The sequence below is a fragment of the Calonectris borealis genome, chromosome 1, assembly GCF_964195595.1.
Source record: "Calonectris borealis chromosome 1, bCalBor7.hap1.2, whole genome shotgun sequence".
In the NCBI taxonomy this organism is placed as follows: domain Eukaryota; kingdom Metazoa; phylum Chordata; class Aves; order Procellariiformes; family Procellariidae; genus Calonectris; species Calonectris borealis.
In genome coordinates this window covers 76,543,009-76,560,793 of record NC_134312.1, presented here as the reverse complement: position 1 = coordinate 76,560,793, position 17,785 = coordinate 76,543,009, and the positions used below count along the sequence as shown (strand labels likewise).

The window sequence follows — 17,785 nt, the reverse complement described above, 5'->3', positions numbered from 1 at the left end:
GGTCCCCATTCCTCCCTGCAACGTTTTACATTGCACAGGCAGCGCAGCCCAAAACGGAAACAGGACTCGCATCTAAATAGGAAAAAAACAGAGATGACATTCAACACAGCTTTCTGCCCCATTTGACATCCCTGACTTCAAGGCACTCCACCCTGTGTTTCAGGGACAACCAGAAACGTTACTCCCCAATTTTTCCAGAGCACAGATCTGCTGCAGAGCAGAGATCTGCTGCAGTCACATGTGCACAGGACACATCAACTTAAATATTCTTCAGCAGAACTCTTAAACCCAGAACCGATATAGCAAACGGATGAAAACCCACGGCAAAACTCACTGAAGCCGAGAAAGCACTTAAATATGGATCCAGGCATTTTGACTCGGGCTCCTGCCGTTATCTTTTAAGACAATTACAGTAGCTGCTGAATACCTAACAGCACCTTGTTTAAAGGCAGTGTGCCTCAAAGCAGGAGCAACGCTGCTGAAGAGGGAACCCGCTCCTAAGGGCCCCGCTCCACAGCCAGGCAAACACATGGAGCTCCCGCTGCCTTCGGGGACGAGGGAAACATCAACTTCATACTCCCGGCACGGGAACACCGACCTTAATTTATGAGCGACGCAGCACACCATTGACAATCATTCTCACCAGCAAGCCAAACAACTCCCTCTGCTTCTAGGAGCTGATCTGTTTGATACAGCTTTTCAAGAAACTGTTCTAAATCCTATTGTCAAAACTCCCCTGGGAGGGGTACTGAGCCAAACTAGGGAGCACTTCATCTCTTAATTTCTTACTGATGTGAAGAAGTTAAGAGGCCAAAATGCTTAATGCATTTGGAATCAAGAGTTTAAGCAGATTTCAGGTTTCCTGGTTTCCAGGATGCCTTTCAAACCAACCTGCCATGCCCCCTCACTGAGTGCACCGGTTTTAGTGAAATCCGTACTTGTGATTCTTATTATAATTGCAAGTCACTTTTGTCCTTCACAAAGTTAAATCCTCAAGCTATGGCTGCTACCTTTAATAGAAGCAATAAATCCAGAGTGGGCACACCGAAACATCTTCCTCTCAGATATTCGATCATGTAAGCACGGAGAATATTCTCACTCTGTGACCCATTTTTGCTGTTTACTTTTTGGAATGCAGAGACACTCGTATTGCTCAATGTGCTGCCATTGCAATACATACCAGACCTTACACATTGTGCTGTTGGTAGTATCTGTGCTTGGGCTGAAATAAGGAGAGCCAGCAGAGTCTCTGAAGGCTCAGACACAGCCAAGCCCAAGTCCAAAACATTTCATGTGTGTTTTTGCACAAGATTGGCAGCGCTGCACTTCCACAGGAGAGCACACTCATGCTGTTGTACCACACCGAAGCGTTTAACACCGTAGCTTACTTTTCCCCCCCACAGAAATAACTACATCGGTATAAAGCACCTTTTTACTGCTACAGCTGCACCTCAGCCAGGGTGTGAGCTAGCACAGCTATTTCAGTTTTTTAAAAGCCAGAGACCTACAAGAAACAGACCTAGAAGAAATAATTACAGGATGTAAGAACCCCAGGCCTTAAATCAAAACACATTTGTTAGTTCAAGATAAAGCTCACGACTGAAGTTTCACAGTACTTGTGTCTGAAGTGTCCTACTAAAGCCTGAAAAGATTAAACCGGAGCCTACCGCTCCCAAAAATTTCCCTAAAAGCTATGCCAGTTCCAGCACATAAATAAGTTACAACAGGTCAGAAGCTAATTACCGACCCTCCCACTGAAACCGCTCTCCTTCCCCCTTCCAGCTAGGATGCAGCAAATGCAGAACGGGAACACCTAAACGTAGCCTGAGGACAGAGGGCCGGCTGTTTTGCGGCAGGGGGAGAGCAGGCTGGAGGGGAAGCCCCCTCGCCCCGTACTGCTCGGGCCACGACCGAGGCGGGGGCTGCAAGCGCGGGGGCCGCCGGCCTCCCAGCGCCCCCGCAGCCTCTCCCCGCCGCCACCCCGAAAGCTGCCCGCTCCCCGCACGGCGCGCAGCGCTTCGGGGGACACGCGGCGGGTGCCCGACCCACGGTGCCGGGCTCGTGGCGGGCTCCCAGCCCACGCGTGGGGCGCGCAGCGGCGCCCGGCCCGCCGTTCCCCGGGGGGACACCCGCTGCCCCCAGGCGGGGCAGGCGGCCCGGGCCCATGGCGGCGGGGAGGAGCCCGCCCCGCTGCGGCCCGCACGGCGCGGCGGGAGCCGTCGGGGCGCGCTGCTGCCACCGCCGCCCGCGCAAGGCAGCCGCGGGGAAGGGCACGGCGGGGGCTCGTCCAGCCGCGACACAAAGTTGCCGCAGTCGGGCTCGGTTCGGTTTCGGGCAGCGGGGCCGGGCCCCGGGAGCTCCCCGGCGCGCCCCTTACCTGCGCCCAAACCCCGGCGGGCCCTACCCGGGGCTGCCGCGCCTCCGCCTCTGCCGGCTCCGGGCAGCCCCCGCCGCCGTCCGGTCCGCGCCGCTCCGCCGCCCGCCCCGCCCCGTCCCGGCCGGCCCCGCCTGCGCCCCGCCCCGGACCGCCCGCACCCCCGCCTCGCACACGGCGGCCGGGACCCAGCGGGGCCGCGCCGCGCCGGGCCGGGCCGCGGCGGGCGCTCGCCTCGCTCCCCGCCCCGGGGCCGGGTCTCCCCGACGGGGCGGGCGGCAGCGCCGGGCCGGGCAGGCGCCCTGATTGGGCCCGGCGGCAGTCACTCGGCGCCGCCGGCGGGCGGAGGGCGGGGCGGGCGCGGCGCCGGGGCCCGGGCCGGAGCTTCCCCCCGCGGCCCTCAGCCTCGGCCCTGCCCACGGCGGGGCGCCGGCCCGCCCCGCCCGACGGGAGCCTCCGGAGACGCCGCCCGCCACCGCCCCCGGGGCCCGGGGCGGGGTGAAGGGAAGGGCAGGGCAGGGCAGGGCAGAGCCGGCCTCCTGCCGGCCGGGCCCCCGGGGTTGGGGTCGGGGCGGCGCCGTGGCCCCTTCCCGCCCCGTGGCCGCGGCGCTCCCTGCCCGCCTTCGCGCCTCGGGATCCGGCCGTCGCCTCGGCCACCAGTTCCACCCTCTGAAAGAGCCTGTGTTAACCCCCAGTCGCTCCTCGGGAAGGGAAGGCGGGCTGGCCCCATCCCTCCGAGCAGGGCCCGAAGGAGACCTCGCACCTACCGCCGGCCACGGCAGCCACGCCGGCAGTGGGGACGGGTGCGCGCCATCGACTGCCTCGCCTCCCACCCCTAAAACCAGACGTGCCTCTCGAGCGGCAAAACGGTCGACAAGGCCGGAATATATCACTCCTTCATGCAACTAGCGGAGCGGGGGGCTCAGCTTGGCAGCCATGTCCGGCCAACTATTAATTTTGCTTTGAGTTGACCCAAAACTTTTTATTCTCAGAGCCCTTCCTCTCCTCCCCTCCTCCAAAGGCTGGGTTAGACAAAACTCTTAATGTAATGTGTTTGTATGTGGAAAAAATGATTTGGTTGTACTTAGTTTCTGACCATAATTTCTAAAAATGTGGAAGTTTCCATTCAAAAGCATGTTGAAAGTAAACATTTCGAATTCTCAACAAAAATGGGAAAGTACCCATGCTATGCTGTAGCATCAGTTTCTACAATTGGTCTTTTTGCCCATTTTCCTCAAATCCTCATCAAATCTCCAGCAAATGTTACCAGTTTGTTGTCAGCCGACGGCAAGTGCTGGCGCCGGGCTGAACCACAAGGCTCCCGCATCCAGCGCTCCGTCCCTCCTGAAATGGCCGGATTTGGACTTGCCCAATAACAAGCACTTGGAACAAATATTGATCCCCACTGAATCCAATATTCATCAGCCTTTGTTTTCTGAATCGCTTGCTATATTGATTTTTTTTTTTACACTTGAATTAATTTTTAATTCAGAATGTGAAGATTCTTATTAAAGAACCTAATGCAGAAGGGCTTCGTTAGTCCAGGGTGGTGTATGAGTGAGATCTCTCTGAAAACAAATCGGAGCTGACAGAACATTTCAAACAACCGTTTGAATTCTTTCATCAAAGAAAATACCTTTGCAAGTTAAGACAAATCTCTGATAAGGCTTTCTGGCTTGCTTATCTCTCATCTCCCAAAATAGCTTAGCCCTTTTTGCTCCAGGCTGGTTTGCAAGGAAAGGTTGATTTTCTCCACGTTTGTGAAAATGCAGCAGCCTCTGAGAAGGCAAACCTCTCGCTCGTCCCTCCTGTGAAGACTGCAGGAGGTTACCACGAGGAAGAGTGTTTTCCAACATTCTTCACTGCTTGAGGAGGGAAGGAGCTTTTCCCTCACTTTGCAACGGGAACACGTACCGTCTCCCTGGTTACAAATCAATAAATGGCATTAAGCCTAGTATTTCAAGAGCTGTCAGAGGCTTTTTGAAGGCACGGCATACACTCTCTTACATGATCTTCTTTGGGTGGTACTTCGAGTCTTCCGCGCGTTCATGGTGTGGTACAACTAGAGATTCGGTGTTGCAGTGCAGTTATTTTTCAGCTGGATCAGTGGGGTGAGCAGACACACTCCAAGCCCCAGAGATCACTGGCACATAGCGGGTGTCTGTGTGCCAGGGGTGGAGGCGTGAGCAGGACCATGCCTCTCACTGGCAGTGGCTCTGAGATCAGACTAACCCCCTTGCAAAACAGCAATTAATAGCATTCTTATTGCACCTGCAGTGCATCTATTCGGTGTTTTTGCCTGAGCCTCATTGCCGAGTGATAAAGTAGTTCAGTTTTTAATGCAGTTATCCTTACAACATTCTCACAAGTGTTACTATCTCATTTTACAAGGTTGAAGTGACTCACCTTGGTTAATTGTGAGTGCTAATGACTTGTAGTGATCCAGATCTCAATTTTCCTCTCCTCTGGAAGTCATCTGGTTTTGCAGCACAATGGTCATTAGTCCCACGCCTCAGTATCCGTACCTGCTCACAGGCAGGGCCCTGAAATACAGGAACAAGCTGTGTGCATCACAGCCAATTTTTAATTATTTTGTTTTAAACTTCAGCACCTTGTTGGGCCCCAGAAGTTTTCCTTTAGACCAAACCCACTCCCCAAAACAGAGCTGAAAGAGCCGAGGGATCTCCTTCCCAACAGGCAATGATTTTGCACACCCAGGCTGTGCACGTCTTTCATTTCAGGACAGCTCAGAAGTGGGTTCTGTGAGTCGCTCTCTTTACTGCCGGCCGGGTGTTAACCCCCAAGCTGAGCCAGGGTGTTTGCAGGTCAGGTCTCTGCTACCGAGTCTCCTGGCACAGTTGTGTCAGCCAGAGCTGTGATGAGATAAGATCGTTTGAAGCAGAGCTGTGCCAGAAAAAGCACCTTGGGCACATGTAGGTATAAGCAGAGAAAACAGCGCTTTTGTCCAGCTAGCTTATTTCGCTCGAGAAAGCTGGAATTCGCTCTCTCAGCTAAAGCATGGTTTTACTGTTAGAAGCTGCATCTACCTTGGAAACATTTGCTCTTCTGACCAACTGCTGTAGCTACGCTGTCAAAGCTGTCCTGGCTTTCAGCTACCTGAAGTATCCTGACTGTTAAATACTCAACAGAGCTAATTGTTTTAGCCAAAACCTCGAGCTTCAGTATGACATTATGTTCAGTTGTAGGACAAAGCACTGCACAAACAGTTTCTAGCTGTCAAATCAATAATTTAACCTTCCTCATGTTTAAATTCCCCTCCAATCCTTTCCTAAAAAGGAGAGGAGGAGAGGAGAGATTCAGCGCCCAAAGGATCCACAGCAGCCTAAGTACAAAACACCCCCAAACTGTACCCCCCAGAACGGTCAAAATTCTGACCTCGGCTGTTCCATCCCTGAGTCCTCCTGCAGCCAAGCTTTTGAAAACACTGTAAGAAAAGCCCCGCACGCTGAACCTACTGCCGGACCGACAGAAGGGGTGCTGCCTTGGCTCTGCTGCGCTGGCCAGACAGATCTGCTTAGGGCTGGAGTGCTTCACACAAACACTTTCTCTCCAGAGTTTCTAGTTCAAACCCCTCAGGAGGAAGAAGGCCATTTAAGAAATGACCAATCAGCTCCTGTGCATGGGATTGTTTCAGGTGCCTCTGATCCGCTGAGGTGGGGTTACCTGCAGGCCCGAGAGCCTCCAGCAGCAGCCGCTGCCACTGCCACAGCCGCCACCACCGCTGCAGCAGCAGCCACTGCCGCCGCCGCCAAAGCACATCACCTTTCCATTTGAGAATCTGCGTTCTAGGGGTTAGTAGTGAAATCCGTCTGTGAAGGGTCGTCCTGAAGGCTGGATAAAACTGAGTCTCCCAGAAAGTGCTGGAGAGAAGATGCCATTTCACACTTGTGTTATTTGTACTATCTTTGGCAAGATGCTTGGTGTGGCCATCGCCACCTTGTTGAGATGACCAGTCTTATGTATTTTGCCTGGAACCTTGTGCAATTAGCCCCTGGAAACCAGGAAAAAGCAAACTCAAGTTCTTTCTCAAGTGGGCAAGAAAGCTTCCCATAAAACTTTACCCACCCATGAGGGTGAAAAAGTAACTAGCTGCAGAAACTTCTTCAACTGGAACACTGAGATGAACCTCAGAGATGTGTCAGTGTGTATTCAGACATCACAAAAAGTAATAATACTAAGGAGAAGATGCTGCACCTTTTATGTAAAACGTGAGCAAGAGAAAACCTCCTGGCATGAGGAATGCATACACATTCAGTGGCAATAGCGTGGCTGTTGAAAGGATTGAGTGTTTCAGATGGGCTTTGTCTTCCCGTTATTTTGAACGACTACAATCATTAAAAGCAGGAAAGGAGAGATTGCAGTTCAAAAGTAAGTTTTACATTCTTAAATTTCTGCAGGCCTACAAAACATTATTTTTGTTTCCCTGGAGGTCTCCCACTCACTCATTTAACTGTAAGCGTACCTTAACTGGGCTGAAATACTCATTAAGTTCATGCACATGCAATTTTCATAGCATCCTCTCTATTTCTGTATCAGCAGCTAATTCTTATACTTACACTCAGAAGCTGCTCTCTGTTATACTCAGTGAAGATGACTGCTTGATCAAGAGCTAGAGAGAAGCTCTTTGGGTACTCAAAGTGTTTAGCTTCAGACACAGGAAAAACGTTCAACAACTTAGTGGTGTAAGAATAGCCAGAAACAGGCGTGTAGGTAGTGGCACCAACTTTTCCTGATAGACCTTGCTGTGGAATGTACCAAATAAGCACATCTCCGCTGAAATACACACACGCACAGCTTGCACAATGATCAGCCAGCAAGGCAAATACCCGAGTCTATGAAGTACTGCAAAATGTTATCAGAGGAAAGCAGGAATGGTGGGTGCAGCAGGACGTAACAAACGGTGAGCATTTCTGGTGCCTATGGAAAACCCTGCCAGAAATTCAGTTTGTAGCATCTGCCTGATCTGAAGGAGACTTTTCTTCTAGACACAGCCAAATTCATCCCTTGTACAACTCACACTGTTAATCATGTCTGACCTCACCACCACCCTTCTTCTATGCCTGGCCAGCGATGATACCCTACACTTAAGCTTCTGTGCCCCAACCGCTAGAATAACTCCCACTATTCATTTCCCACTAACTCTGAGCTCATACTGCTCCGGTTTGCCTGGCACTGTTTACATACAGATGCGGCCTTATCGCCCTTTCGTTCCTTTCATAATGACTTTCACATTCCCATTCCCTCAGGAAATGCATGAAGGGGGGCTTTCCAGCAAGTAAAGCACTAGTACAGAGATAAAGTGCCTTTCTTAAGAGAATCTCAAATATTTCATGCTACTGCACAGAAGTTACTCTCTCCACAGTGCCAATGAAGAAAACAAGGGATAAAGAGGTGAAGGACGTATCTCAGCTCGCAGTGTAACACCGTCCAGAGTCTCCTGAGCAAAGCTCTGAGCAAGGCGGTACATTTGCACAATACAGAGTAGCTGAATAGTTGCGTTCGCACCATCCAGTCCCTCTGCCACACAGCTGGAAAAGCAGCCGTGGTGCGGTGCCAGCCCCACTTCCAGAGCCGCAGATATCTCTGCCCGGCACGCTGTAGACATAACTGTAGTGACTTACTCCAGATCACACAATGAGTCAGTGTGGAAGCTAGCTCAGTCAGCTGGCCTCTAGGCTCAGGCTTTAACTGGCCTTCAGGAGAGGAAAACAACGCCGGTTCAGACATTCCTTAAATACTAGGGCCGCGAGGGCCCGGGGGAAGGTGACAGTATCCTGCCTAGACGAGAGCAGGAACTGCGTTTGCTTCCCATTTCTAAGAGCCAGAGATATGTGCACCTTGTTTGTTCCTGGACTGACTTCTTTGGAAATGCGTTTTGCTGGTGACTCATTGAGGTGGGAAACAAGGCCAGGCTCCCAGGCTGAGTCACCCCGGGCGCGCAGGAGAGGAAGGGGTGCTTTCAGGTGGCAAGCACCAAGCAAGTTAATCACTCGAAAGTACTAAAATCTTCTGTTCTAGGAAACAAGAGGCTGTAAGCAAAATCTCGGGCTCACTAGGATAGTGACGAAGCTGTCTTAGCGTATCAGTCAACGTGATACTTGCCATGCTCTAAGCAAAGTCACAGACAACCATGAAATAGGGATGATTTTATTCTCAAAGAAAGAAGAGAGAAACATGGAAAATACAGCTCAGGGGGAGCACAAGGAGGTGGTGATCATCAATTTAGCTGCTATCGGTTTTGGTCTCCCTCTCTGTGTCTCCAGAGAGTTTACACCTTAGGAATAAGAAGAATAAAGCTTTTGTTCGTGGAAGATACCTATTTTTTAGGTTAGAAAAAACATCAAAATTATCTTTATTCTCCACATTACTTGTGAGCCCTGTCATTTTGTGTTAAGGATAAGTAGGAGAATAGACAAAGGGATTTTGTTTAAGTGGGGAGTGAGTCTTATCTGAGTTAGTACAGCTGATAGGAACAGTTTATAAATAGAACTTCACTAAACCTATAGAACTAAAAATACTTTCATTATTTACCTAAAACAAACTATTTGAGGACCATTCATGAGACAAACAATGGCAAAAAATTAAAATCACACTTCAGCATTCTTATCAAAAGGTGTGTAGGACTAACTGAATTTCTGAAGTTATCTGAAATTTCGGAGAAATAGTTGCCTCTTCCCATTACAAAAGTATCTGAATATCTTACTGAAGTTATTACACAGACAATTTAAATGTAGATGTCAGAATGCTTTTTCAGATTACATTTATTCAACAATGTTTCTATTAAGGCTGGTTAAATGTTTTAACTTCCATCCCAAGCAAAGTGCTGATTTTGACATTTTGAGAGAAACAGAGCAACGCATTTGGGATGAAGAGATGAATATTTAGGATTTTCATGAAATTAAATATTCCAAGAACAGCAACTAAGCAAATTAATATGAAAATCAGAACATAACTATTGAGTTATTCCATGGGAATGCATGAATGGGTTTGTTCACCATTTAGCCTGGTCAGAGCAGTGCTGACCAAGTAAGGAGGTGAAGGCTGGGATGGATGCACCGTGCCAAGCAAACAGCACAGAAGTACTGCCAGGCTGCGGGGTCGCTCTGTTTTGTTGAGCTGTACCTTCTGCATTTATCATAGAATCACAGAATCATAGAATCATTGAGGTTGGGAGAGACCTCTAAGATCGAGTCCAGCCGTCAACCCAACACCACCATGCCCACTACACCATGTCCCTAAGCCTCATCTACACGTCTTGTAAATACTTCCAGGGATGGTGACTCAACCACTTCCCTGGGCAGCCTGTTCCAAGGCTTGACCACTCTTTCAGTAAAGAAATTTCTCCTAATGTCCAATCTAAACCTCCCTTGGCGCAACTTGAGGCCATTTCCTCTCGTCCTATCACTAGTTTCTTGGGAGAAGAGACCAACACCCACCTTGCTACAGCCTCCTTCGAGGTAGTTGTAGAGCGTGATGAGGTCTCCCCTCAGCCTCCTCTTCTCCAGGCTAAACAACCCCAGTTCCCTCAGCCGCTCCTCACAAGACTTGTGCTCCAGACCCTTCACCAGCTTCGTTGCCTTTCTCTGGACACGCTCCAGCACCTCAATGTCCTTCTTGTAGTGAGGGGCCCAAAACTGAACACAGTATTCGAGGTGCGGCCTCACCAGTGCCGAGTACAGGGGCACGATCACCTCCCTGCTCCTGCTGGCCACACTATTTCTGATACAGGCCAGGATGCCATTGGCCTTCTTGGCCACCTGGGCACACTGCCAGCTCATGTTCAGCTGGCTGTCAACCAGCACCCCCAGGTCCTTTTCCTCCGCTACTCTTCCCCAAGCCTGTAGCGTTGCCTGGGGTTGTGGTGGCTGAAGTGCAGGACCCGGCACTTGGCCTTGTTGAACCTCATACAGTTGGCCTCAGCCCATCGATCCAGCCTGTCCAGGTCCCTTTGCAGAGCCTTCCTACCCTCCAGCAGATCAACACTCCCGCCCAGCTTGGTGTCATCTGCAAACTTACTGAGGGAGCACTCGATCCCCTCATCCAGATCATTGATAAAGATATTGAACAGGACCGGCCCCAGTACTGAGCCCTGGGGAACACCGCTCGTGACCGGCCGTCAACTGGATTTCACTCCGTTCACCACAACTCTCTGGGCTCGGCCATCCAGCCAGTTTTTTACCCAGCGAAGAGTGCACCTGTCTAAGCCATGAGCCTCCAGCTTCTCTAGGAGAATGCTGTGGGAGACAGTGTCAAAGGCCTTACTGAAGTCCAGGCAGACCACATCCACAGCCTTTCCCTCATCCACGAGGCGGGTCACCTGGTCATAGAAAGAGATCAGGTTGGTCAAGCAGGACCTGCCTTCCATGAACCCGTGCTGGCTGGGCCTGACCCCCTGGTTGTCCCGGACATGGCTCGTGAGCACCCTCAAAACGAACCACTCCATAATCTTCCCCAGCACTGGGGTCAGGCTGACCGGCCTGTAGTTCCCCGGATCCTCCCTCCGGCCCTTCTTGTAGATGGGTGTCACACTGGCAAGCCTCCAGTCGTCCGGGACCTCCCCAGTTAACCAGGACTGCTGGTAAATGATGGAGAGCGGCTCGGCAAGCTCCTCCGCCAGCTCCCTCAGTACCCTCAGGTGGATCCCGTCTGGCCCCATAGACTTGTGAGCGTCCAGGTGGCGTAGCAGGTCGTTAACTGCTTCCTCTTGGATTCTGGGGGGTTTATCCTGCTCACCGTCCCTGTCTTCCAGCTCAGGGGGCTGAGTACCCTGGAGATAACTGCTCTGACTATTAAAGACTGAGGCAAAGAAGGCGTTGAGTACCTCAGCCTTATCCTCGTCCTTGGTGGCAACGTTCCCCCCCGCATCCAATAGAGGATGGAGATTCTCCTTGGCTCTCCTTTTGTCATTAATATACTTGTAAAAGCATTTTTTGTTGTCTCTCATGACAGTGGCCAGATTGCATTCTAACTGGGCTTTTGCCTTTCTAATTTCCTTTCTGCACGACCTAACGAGATCCCTGTACTCTTCCTGAGTTGCCTGCCCCTTCTTCCACAAGTGCTAAACTCTCCTTTTTTCCCTGAGTCCCAGCCAGAGCTCCCCGTTCAGCCAGGCCGGTCGCCTTCCCCGCCCGTTCTTCTTGCGGCACATGGGGACAGCCCGCTCCTGCGCCTTTAAGACTTCCTTCTTGAAGAACGTCCAGCCTTCCTGGACCCCTTTGCCCTTCAGGACTGTCTCCCAAGGGACCCTCTCGACCAGTGTCCTGAGCAGGCCAAAGTCTGCCCGCCAGGTGTTTTAGGTATCCTGCTGCCACCGCAGCTCCTTCACAGGGACAAGATGGACAGGCTGGATGCAACGCAGCTTGCAGAAGTGAGCGGGCCTGTGAATGATGAAACATTAAACACGTGCAAAAGAAAAAGCAAAGCATAGAAAACAGGCAAGCATAACAAAACAACGTAAGGGTGGATGAGCCAAAGTGTGTATCAGACGAGATTAATTATACTCTGAGTCTAATCTTGCTGAAGATGGAGGGCACACCTACTCTGGCAGCTTGGCTTCATGAAAACACCTGCGGCTGTCACGTCTGGTTGGCTAAATGCCGTTGTGCAAAATGGTTTTACTAGCCCTATCAGCTCATTAATGCACAATTTGCTAATGCACAGGCATGAGGGCTGGGATCCTGCATCAGCGGTCCTGTTGTGGCGGTTTTGTCTTTGTGCCAAAAACTTCTGAGAACATCTTTAAAGAAACAGCTTTCCATTAATTCAGGTAACAGAGCAGCATGCACTGCAGGTTTCGTCAAGACCTCCGAGAGCTGAAGATCTGTTTCACTGAGAACAGCTATGTCCGTCTTCTATAAAAATGTCTTTGGTTCCTAAACCAAACATTTTATCTTAAAAATGTTCTTAAAGAAAGTTTCAAATTTAAGTGATCAAAGTTATTGTCATTTCTTCTTAACATCTGTGGATATTTCGTCTAATCCTGGGTTCAGGAAAGAACTATTTAAGCATTTCCAAATAACTTACTCTCCAGTTCCCCTTACTCAGATGGCTTCTTGTATAACTGCATACAGCATTGCTATATTTGTACATAAACCACCTTAAAAGTCAAACAAAAATGTCAGGAAGTTCAGATATGAGGCCTTTAATTCATATACAAAACACATGCAAGGAACATTCAAAAGAAGTCTCAATCCATCTTAGGCATCCGAGGAACGATGTTTTCACATTTAAGATAAAACGGGAGTCAAAAGTAACCATTATCTTTTGGCGAGTGTTTTGCAAACATAAATGTCCCCCTTAATCTTTGGAAATCGGGACTTTAAACTGCATGATATTTAAAAATCTTGTTTTCTTTTAAAGTATATGCATATACTTTTACATATACATAAGTAAACACTTAAGCTGGATTAATTAATAATTCAATAGCCTACTTAAGACGTAAACCTATTTAAAATAAAGCATGAAATTCTTACACAGGTATTAAAACATAAGTTTAATATTTTTTTTTTTAAATGAATGAAATAAAATTCCAGGTGAAAACCATAAACGTTTGCTGTTAAAGTTTTAAAGAACATAAAATCACTGAACTGATGGAATTACCATCTGAACATCTGGAACAAGAACTGGCTGAACTGAACCAGCTTTTGATAAAAGCGGTTTTTCTACATGTGCAGAAAGAATATTGGAGCTGAACAAGTTGAATAATCTGAAACAGAAATAGCAATAAGTTCAAAGCTGAGAAACTAACTGGGAACTAAACACTGAAAAGCTTGTGTTCCTCGCTAAGCTGTGAATAAAAGCGAGGAACGAAAGCGGCACCTCTCTTCGTGGATACGTTTTGAGGGACGCTGTGATCAGCAGCAAGCACTTCAATTCACCAGCTGCAAATGATCCTTCTAAACCAGTTTTAATGAAAAATATATACGATGATGAGCTTTGCATTGTTTCTTCCCTGGACAGCATGCTTGTAACGGTCTGTGGGGTTAGTTAAAAATACTGAAGGAGAGAGTGTTTTTGAACAGTGTGTGCGCACTCAGCACCGAGCCATGAAGCGAGCCAGAGGCCGAGCGTGCAGGGCGCCCACCCCGGCCGCTTGGAAGCAGTGGGCTTCCACCCCTGCACACGGGCACTGGAGGGGTAAACCACCAAACGCTGCCACGTAAATTCTCCGTTTTCTCATTCCTGCATGAGATGGGTGCATATTTTTCGTTGCCTCCTTTGGCCCAGGCTTAGCTCGATCAGCTGTGCGCTGCTGGCTTCAGGCTGGCTCCTCTTCGCTTACCTCCTACAGCCCACGCGTATTTTTAGCCTCAGGACCCATACACGCGTAAGTAATAGTACCTTTGTTAAGGGAGTACGATATATATGGAATAAATGTGCCATACATACGCTCTTAAAAGATGTTTCTGAACGATGCGCTGCGTTCACAGCAACGTATTTTCCGCGGCAGCAGGTGACCCCTCGGAGAGTCGGGGAAGGGGGCGTACGGCACCGTTGGTCACGTCCCCTAGAGCCGGGGCGGCAGAGAGCAGACTACTGACACGCACCGTCAGCAGCGCACGGCGGCGGCTCAGGAGCGCCGGCGCTTTGCCCGGGGCCTGCCGTGCCACCTCCCTGCCTGTCCAGCCTCGTGGGGCTCGCTGACCGCTGCGCCAGGCAAACCTCTGCCAAATAAACAAAGCAAAACAAAACTTTCCACTCAAGCGAGCCAGAAAATGAATTTAAGGAGCAGCTTGAAGCTCCCGACACCCACCCCAGCCCCGAGGGGGTGTCCATGAGCAGCTACAGCGGGGACGGGGCTGGGCAGAGGCATGGCCGAGGCCGAGGGTGGCAGCAAAATGGTGACCTGGGCTGTGGGGCCTGGGGGAAGGCGTAGGGGTGTATGAGGCCTACTGGTTGCTCCCGGGGCACGGTGTGGCCCCCAGGCAGGAGGTTTGGCCGTGTGTGGCTGGGGCAGGGGTCCTGCCAACCCACCGGAGCAAACTCGTGGCGGACATGTGGCTTGGGGGCACCTCTCAGCCACCACGGTTCAGCAGATGATGGCCATTTGACAAGCTCTTCCTTGCCACCTCCCCTGCAGATGCCCAGGCCCAGGTCCCGCCACAGTGGCCAGCCTCTTTTCTTCAGCTGCCGCTGGAGCACCTGCTGTCCCCGGCAGGGACCTGCTGCCATTTGGGCTGGCTGGGGACATGCCACACATGGCCACCCTCCTCCCCTATCCCTTGTCTCACAGGTGCTGAGGTGGCACTGGCAGGCTGGGTTCAAGCGGCTTTGAACGGGGTTAGAATCATAGAATCATGAAGGTTGGAAAAGACCTCTAAGATCATCAAGTCCAACCACCAACTCAACACCACCATGCCCACTAAACCATGTCCCTAAGCGCCTCATCTACATGTAGATGGTTGAGTGAGGTCTTGGCGGGCGGCGGTTTCGGGGCCCATGGTCTACCTAAGCTCTGCCCCAGGCACCTACTCAGGGGGGGTTTGTATCACCTGGGCCACAACACCTTTCCCCTGGGGGCAATCTTGCTGCTGCCTTACCGATAAGGCTGAGCAAAACCAAGCAACTTAGGCAAGGCTTTTGCCAAGGTTGGAAATCAGCACCAGAAGCCAGCAGCTCTGCTCTCCAGTCCTCCAGCCCGGCACCACGTATCGCCCCCCCACCCTGTGTGCTGGAAGGACAGCATTTGGCATTTCATCATGAAATTCAAATGAATTTGAATTTCAATTTTGAATGAAAATTTTTCAAACCTTGAAGGAGCCCCCATCCCCCTGTCCCCACCCCGAGCACAGGAGATGACGGAGAGCGTTTCAGTAATGCAGGACAGAAACTGTGCTGCATTTCTTATGATAAAGTATGAAGGAAAAAAGACTTAAAAATCACAGGACTTTCATGTCCTCTAGCGTCATTCAGCCCACAGGATCGCTATCGGCTATGGTAATCAGTTTGGGCTGTCAGCTACCAAAGCTGCATTAAGTATGTGGTGGTATTTTTGAATTAAACATGTCTTATTTTACATATAGAAGGACAGGAAGGCAAGCTGCACTCCTACTTTTCATAAAAATTATGCAGCTGATTGCTCCTGCATTAACTGGGAGACACACATCAAAGGAGAACCGGGAGACTGACATGGGCCCCCAGTGACTTCAACCAAAATGAGTTTCAGGCAGTTTCAAAAAATTTGTCTCACCCAACCCAAATGTAGCCACAGCATTTCCAAAAAAGGGGCATCGGAAGCGAGTTCTCGCTCTGCTTAAAGCTCACGTCCCCTGCCCTGTGTCGGGTCTCAAGACTGATTTAACCTGGAATTTGCTTTCGGTGGGGAAGCAGCTAGCCCGAGCGTTGTGCAGGCCTGCCAACAGCTTTTGGAGTTCCACAGGGGGAAAAAAATCTCTGTAAATAATGATTTGAACTTCCAGCATCAATAAAGTATTATAGTGAAAAAGGCTGAATGAGACACCACAGCAGGAGAATGAGAGGAGGTAGCCTGGGAAGTGTTTTCTTACGCAGCCCGCTGTCCCTCGCTGTGCCTGGGGGGGAGGGCAGCAGCTCTTCCAGCAGGGCAGTATGAGGAGGAGGACTGAGGAGGCAAGGACGGTGTCGTTTTGAACACAAACCCGAAATGAATCCTCACCAAGAAGAGATGCCAAGAGACACAACGGCAATCTCCAGTCATCTTACCCTTGTCTTCCTCCTCCATCCCTTGCTATAGCCTGTTGCAGATACTTGCCTTCTGTTTGAAACTACATAAGCAGCTTCTGGAGGCCAGAACCTGTAATATAGCCACAGGACACCACAGAGCTGTGCCTCCATCTCCGTGAGGTATATACCCTGATGGCACAGGAGGAGCAACTGCATCTCTTTGACAGCTGAAATCCGCATCCGCGCTATGTTCAGCGAGGGTTGGTATCGTTTATTTGTTGGTGCCCTGCAGCAGCTCTGCCTATCTGCTTGAATGCTCCCACTTCACGAAAAAAGCTCCTCCAGCTTTTTAGACAAGCTCTGTAGCTTGCAGGAGGGGGAAATGTCAAACCAGCACAGAATTATATTTAAAGCAAAGCATTACCCGCCAGAGCAGGCAGATCTGGAGGGGATGTTCCTAAGCTAGCACAAACTTTGTTTGGAATAACTTGTTCTGCTGCACGTGCACCGGTGCACTCACTGGGGACTTACCTGGCTCTGTGGCCGTTCATATCTGTCAGTTAAATCAAAGATTCCCCATGGTGACATGTTAGGCCAGATGCTGAGAAAGACAGTGCCATTGCCACAATTTTGTGTGGCTGTGCAAGCTGGGGAGCAGGCGCGGTACCCAGGGAAGATCCCCCCTTGAGCCATTGGGGTTCCTTGCACATTCCCGGCCTCTGCTACACACACGAGATGGTGAGACTTCTGTTCCCATCTGCTCTCTAGCAATCGGGACCAACGTTCTTCAGAATTTCAGAATGCTTTTTCTGGCCTAATCCAAGTGCTGTCTCTGTGATGGGAATGTTCTGGGTGACTCTTTCAGCAGCAGCACCGCTGAGCTCAGTAACTGGCAGTAAACAAGGCACTGCGAGTCCTGACTTTGGGAATCTCATTTAACTAAAGGTGGGATTTTTTTTTATAGAATCCCTTAATCCTAGATCTATCTCAAAGTAGCTGACTTGGCAGTAATATCTGATGATGAAGAATGGATCATCAAGGTCAGGTGCAAAATAGAGGTTAGCCACATCTGATGGAAAAGTGTGTAGATTCAGGCACTTCTACGCATAGCCTTCTCTTACAGATTTCAAACCTCCCTCAGTCTTAGGGAGTAACATCAGTTTACACTCTGCACACTACAGGGAACACGTGCTAAAATCACCTAAGGGAAGCATTACAAGTACAAACCCAGCAATCCCCCAGGTAAATCTGCAATTCCCAAGCAGCATGTTTTGGCCACACAATTCTTTTCAGTGAGACACTAAAGCCTCTGTAGTCTGTATTAACGTGTGGGGATAGCAAATCTACAGCTGCCATTAGCACTGTGCTGCACTGCAGAATTACGTTATCTGTGCATCATTACTTAGGGTTGAATATTCAGCTATAGAGAAGACAGCTGGGTGGGCTATTGTGAGACAGGAAATACTATAGATAGCAGCACAGCACTGGATTCACTTTTAGCACAAAGCTCATCTTCACATGTCATTTTCTCCAAAACCTTAAAAAGTCAAGTCACAGTAAGAGCTCAGACTTACTGTCAATCTGGCGAGATTTAAATATAAACAGCAATTGCCGTAACAGAAGCACAGGGCTAATGTGCGCACAAGTTATTATTTTCTTCAGACAATCACAGATCAGCTCCATATGCTGGTTTTCTAGTCAACAGCTGTGTCCCAGCTATTGATTAAGCTTTAATTAATCAAGCTGAAA

At 50.1% G+C, this 17,785-nt stretch overlaps 1 protein-coding gene across 5 annotated transcripts in view; it reads right to left on the bottom strand.

The window, feature by feature from the left end:
* Positions 1–17,785, bottom strand: part of PPFIBP1 (PPFIB scaffold protein 1) — a 142,767-nt gene that overhangs the window by 115,501 nt on the left and 9,481 nt on the right. For 2 of the 5 annotated variants that reach the window (XM_075161306.1, XM_075161322.1), the window contains exon 1: positions 2,378–2,482. The exons of the other annotated variants lie outside the window; for them this stretch is intronic. The gene's annotated coding sequence lies outside the window, so the exon portion shown is untranslated. Of the gene's footprint in view, positions 1–2,377; positions 2,483–17,785 lie in introns of those variants that run through there. 5 annotated transcript variants of the gene reach the window in all.